This window comes from Fukomys damarensis, unplaced genomic scaffold (assembly GCF_012274545.1).
Source record: "Fukomys damarensis isolate Sample0158 unplaced genomic scaffold, DMR_v1.0_HiC HiC_scaffold_34, whole genome shotgun sequence".
NCBI lineage: Eukaryota > Metazoa > Chordata > Mammalia > Rodentia > Bathyergidae > Fukomys > Fukomys damarensis.
Window position 1 is genome coordinate 15,271,251 of NW_022900946.1, and position 5,981 is coordinate 15,277,231.

Genomic DNA, 5,981 nt, shown 5'->3' on the forward strand with positions numbered 1-5,981 from the left:
ACCTGCTCGGTGCGCACCCCGGGAGCCCCCACATCGCTTCCCAACTGCACTGCCGAGCGCCGAACTTAGTGGTGGAAACCACCTGCGAGGCTGCAGATGGGTCGCAGCCGCGGACCGGCGCGGAGTTCTCAGCCAGGCCCTCTCGGTGGCTAAGTTACCTGTGTTTCTGGGAGTTTAGTAGCTGGCTGTAGGTGGTGCCGTGGACATCCGGCCAGGTGTGTGTGTGTGTGTGTGTGTGTGCGCTTGAAACTGCGTACGAGCCTCGCCACGCATAGCTGCCCGCATCAGAGCCAAACCTGACTCTGAAGGTAGACTCAGTGTTTTACCCTTGTGGCAGAAATTTTCCGAGGCGCCGAGTTGGAGAGACCCGGGCTTGGTTTTAAGGGTTTGGTGTAAAGGCACGGTAAAGGAAAGGGTCGTTAGCTTAGCCAGCTCGGTCCTACTGGGTCGTTTTATGGCGCTTTTTATTTCTCTTGACTCAGAGTACTTTAAAGGGCAAAGTCACTATGGTCTGTCTCCTTACCTGTGTTGAGGAGTCACAGTGGGAGCCACCTGAATGGAGGGGCCATTAAATGTTCCAGTTTTTTTTTCAGCAAGAGGTCCGGGGTTGCACGAATGAATGAAGGTTCTAAGGAAGTTGGGGTAAAGCGCTGTTTGTCTTGTGAGGTGCTACGCAGGTTGGTGGGGACTCTTCCCTGTCAGTAACTTAATGCCAGTAGTTATATGTCCACTGAAAATCTGGCTGGCTCTGATGCAGATGTCAAAGTGGCGGAGATGCCCCACAAAGGCACTTAGCAATGGTAAGTGCTGTGGCATTAATTGGGGGCAGGAGAGCCAAGCCCATGCCAGGCAGCAGGCTGTTTCGCTCTGCCTCAGCAAGGCAGGAACAAACATCACGAGTGTCTGGTATGTGTGATTAAGTATCTAGAGGGTACATTGCTGAGAGAATTTTTTGTGTTCTTTTTATGCTATGTGTATTTTGTTCCACGTCTGAAATAGAAAGGATTGCTTTTGAGTTTACTTTTTGAGTAGTGTCTGATCAAAACAGTCCAGTAACGTGCACATCAGTTTCTCACGGACTTATCTTAACTCTTCCAAGTGTTTTGGACACTTTTGAGAATTAAACTTGGATGTCACTGGACAGCATGTTTCTGATACAGGCCTGGAATCGGGGAAAATGTCTGTGTCCACGAGCTTCAAAGGTTTTGCTAAAAGATTGGAGAGAGAAAGGTGGTGGAAGAATTTTCTGAAACTTCTCCATGTTCGTGTGTACTTCCAAGACTGCTTTCCTTTCTCAGATTTTATTTTCACGAAGTTTACATTGGAAAAGTAACTCCCAAATCATTTAATCTTCACATTTAGCAGAATCTCAAATTGGATGGTGGACACAGAGGCTTTAGTTATTACTAAATGCTGATTTCTTCAACTTTAGGAACTCATTTTTTCTAAGTGGGCCTCTGTCTGGATTTCATTATCCAGAAGGTCCCTTGTCTTGTATGGCTATGATCATTGTGGTCAAATAGTAACTTGTGAGCACCTACAGGTGTGCGGTTTAAAACCCATGATTATCTTTGGTTATCTGCTTCAGCCTTCCCCCTTCTCAGGTAGGCTTGCATATTGGTCAGAAAGAGTGGAAGGCCAGAAGGGTGGGATTTAGCAAATAAAATACTATTAGGCTTCAGTATGCCAGGCTGTGGATGGTATCCCGATTAGAGCTGGTGGGTCGCACCTGTGATGTCTTTGCCTGGATTCCAGTAGAACCAGCAGCTGGAGACTGTCAGAGTTCTGACCAGCTCCTGGAACCGGAAGGAGTTGTGAGTGAGGAGCATCCTGCCCACCTTTCTGGGCTGGGTAGTTTCGAAGGAGGCTGGGAGACTGGTTCGGTTGGTTGGTTGGTTGGTTGGTGGTTGTTTTTCCCTATCAATAGGTCAGGGCTAGTTTGCTCTCCTCCTGCCTTACTTTGTTGGGCTTGCATTTGCTTTTGATTGAACTCTGCAGAGTCCTTGCATATCCGCTGGAGAAAAACAATGCTCTGGATTAGCTATTTTTAAAATGTCCAATTATGAGCAGTTAGCAAGGTTATGAAGGGAGAAGTGCTGGAAGAGAAAATATGAGAGGCTGTTTATAGGGATTGCCACCAAATGCCACCTGTAAGGCCTGAAGCAACCAGGTACCCATTTCATTTTGGGAGGCGGATAGCTGAGGTGGTGGCAATGTATTGATTGGTCTGTATATTGGAATGAATGTGCCTGGCACTTTATTTTCAGTGTGTAACGGTGAGGAGTGATATGCACAGGACTGTTGTCCGAGTACTTGAAGAGGTGACAATCTGGGTTGTGTGTACCCTGTTAGATTCACATGAAGTTTCCCAAGGCTCTGCTTCTCCTGCACAGACGAGAAGACAGACCTGAGAACTGTCCCTGGCATGGTGGTTCTGCTCAGGTGGGCAGTCTGTTTGAGTGTAACCTCTGAGACAAGGGGTAGTTAGTTGCTTGCCTTTTGCCTTCAGACTGCTGCTGTCAGGAGCAAGTCAGTGGATCACTTGCACCTTCTGAAAATAGGTCACTGGCTTGGGTGTTTTTTGGTGGTGGTGGTCGGGTGTGGTGGTGGTGGTGGTAGGTTTCTTCCACAGCTTTGTGGGCCAATGGAGTTTGAACTTTTCTGCAAACCTGTGTTTTTCTGTGGAAAGTGAGTTACTGCATACACCCAACCACATAAACTAAGCTTGTGGTGTTTTATATCTAAAACATAAGATTCCTTTCAAAGAGCACTGTAACAAGACAAATTCAATAATCTGAGGATAATGATCTTCCTTACGTGGGCTTTGCTTGGTGAGAGTTCTTGCTTACTTATGCTACAAGAGAGCTAAGTACGGAAGAAGTAAGGCCAGCCCTGAAAACACCCCTCTTTTGTGAACTGGTTGGGTTTTGTCTTAATTCTTTTCTTTTTTTTTTTTTTTTTTTTTTTTTTTTTTTTGGTATGGGGATTGAACTCAGGACCTTGTGCTTGCAAGGCAGGCGGCGGCACCACTGAGCTAAATCCCGGCCCAGAACTGGTTGGGTTTTGATGCTCCCAGTTAACTCCTGACAGGCCTCTGCTTGTATTCTTTCATGCTGCAGATTTTCTGATTATTTTTTTTCTTGCAATTAAGTGATCCATGCCAGAAAAACTGGGAAGCAAGTGTATATTTACCCTTGTTTTATTTTCCTTTGGCGTCAGTATTTTGGGAAGGATCATTAAGTTCATAGTAGGGGAGTCGGGTGGCTAAGAGAATTAGGGCTTATGGTCAGCCCTAAGTTTGGATCTGGAGTGTGCTGTTCAGTTGCATTGTGACCTCAGGCACATTGCTTAAGATCGTGATGCCTCTGTTCCTACACCCTTGGGAAAAAGGTCACTGAAGTCTGCCCAGGATGTGCTGAGATGGAAGTAACCAACCAGGCAGAGATGCATCGCTGGGATGGCCAAACCTTTGCAGCTGAGAAAGAAATACTGCACATGATTAATGTGGGGGAAGGACACTAATGCAGGAGAGTTGATTATTGGACGTATGCAGAAATGTCCCGCTGTAATTATATCCCGATGTGGATTAGGCAGAAAATAGATCCACTCTGAGCAGAAGTTATTTGTGAAGTCCTGGGTTGGTTGTGACTTTTGGTAGGCATGTAAAGTTAAAGATACTATATTTTGAGAAACATTAAATGGATACCTGGAGTTGAGGGGATAGGTACATCCCGGTACTGAGAGTTGGTTAGCTTGGCAGCCTTCTCTGGTTTATTGCTCCTGATGATGAGTTGGAGAATTGGGTTACAGCAGGCTTGCCAGGTCACTGAGCATCAAAGTAGGGATTCTGCCTTAAGTTTTCTCTGGATCCCAATATCCTGTTATCAAGCCCTTTTGTCTTTTTCCAGCCACCACCTTAAGTGAGGTGTTTGTTCAGGCTGTTTTGCAGCATTACTGGTGCTCTCTGATTAAGTCACAGCTGTGAAAAGTAGTCGGCCATAGGGACTGCTTTGCCCTGTGTTACAAAGATTCAGGTGTGCCGCTTTTGCATAGGCACTCACTGATATCTGCAGCCAGGGTCTTCCGGCCTCTGTGCCATGGTCCCCAGCACACCGCCACTTGCATAGTCCGGTGGTGGCCTCTCCTTCAGGATGCCAACAGGACAGATGCCAGGAAGGTGGTTTAAAGTGTGAGTGCCATCTTTCCCCTAAATATCCTCCCCTCTCCACACTGGGGATCAAACTCAGGACCTTGTGCTTGCCAGGTAGGTGCGGCACCGCTCAGCTGCATCCCTTGCCTTTTCCCCCTAAATCTTTCTGGGCACTTCAGTCACCTGCCTTGCAGAAGAGTCAGGTAAAATTTTTGCCCCACCTGCTACTCTGCCTGTGGATATTGGTCACCGTTTGCAAACCTGTCTTCTCACCAGGACTGTTTGCTCAGAGGATGACTGTGGTGTTTGTTTTTGTTTGAGTTTGTTTATGGGAAATACTCAGGAAATACTTTTCAATGAACTCCAAGTCTGAACTATAGTGCAGGAGGTGGCGAGCTGGCAAGGTGGTTGCCAAAGCCATAAACCAGTATCACTTTGATAACTGCTAGTCCCATTTTATTGCTTTTGACGTAAGTTGCTTTAGGTAACATAATGACTTTTTTTTTTTTTTGGTACTGGGAATCGAACTCTGGACCTTGCATTTGTGACACAGGTGGTGGAACCACTGAGCTAAATCCCCAGCCCTTTTTGCCCCCCCCCCGCCCACATTGAGTTTATTGGTAGGTATACCGTACAGTTACATTCATTCTTTTTGGTCTTTTGGAAGGAACTTTTTCCTCCCAGATGACTTTGATAGAACTTTGAAAATTAATTGAAGGCTTCTTTTGGGTTTTTTTGTTTCTTTGGCTGTTTTTTTGGTATTGGGGATCAAACTCTGGACTTATGTGCTTCTGAGGCAGGCTTTGGACACCGCTGAGCTAATCCCTGGCCCTTCTTTTGATAGTTTTTAAAATTTAGTTTTGTTACTGTTTTGTTTGGGGTGGGGGAATAATAAGTAGCCTGGATATTTCTGCTTGGTTTCCAGGACAAAGAAATTTAATTTCATCCTGGAACAAGGTTGTAACAAGGTATTTCTTGACAGTACCATGGCAGAGTCAAATGTTAAATGTCTGCTTCAGAAAGTGCTTGTCCTGAACTAATTTGGACGTAAAGTTAGAAGAAGCAGGATTTTAAGTGTCGTGAGTAGGCTAGAACATCCTTTCTGCCATTTTTCTAGTAAATTAACACATGCCTTGACTAATGAGAAGTCAGAAATGTTAATTCTTGAAGAGAAGCAAATCCACCTTTGAGGGTTAGGAATCTAAGCTTTTTACTTGGAATTTGGAAACGGTAATTAGAAAGCTTTATGTAGGGAAATAGATTGACCTTGTTGAGAGTGGGGGTGTTTCTAGAACTTAGTTATGGACGCTTTGAGAGGGACATTAGCAAGTGCCCAAAGTGGGAAGGAAAGGGAGGCATCTGGGAGAACCGACCTGAGAAACAGCATGGCTGCCTGCATTGTTCCACCCAGAAGAGCAGGAAATAGCTAAGGCCACGGAGTGGGCAGTTGTTGCCTGCCAGAGCCAGGCTCATACTGTGCTTTGACCCCAGTTGTATGTTTGTTTGTTTGTTTGTTTTTTGGTACCGGGGATCGAACTCCAGTCCCCTTGTGCTTGTGAGGCAGGTGGCGGAACCACTGAGCTAAATCCCGGGCCCCACCCCAGTTGTATGTGAAGTGAGTTCAGCCCTTCTGTCTAAGCTTGGGGTGGAGACCACTGTGCTGAGTCACAAGTGCTAGTAGGCAGGTGCCCAGGTGTTCTTTGAAGGAGCTCAGGTTACCTGATTGACAAGAGCTTTCTCTAGCTTCCTGTAAGTGTTCAAACCTGAGTTGAGTGTCTGGCCCAGTCTCTGGGTGGTGGTCCTTCATTCTTTTTGGGTCATTGAGACTCTA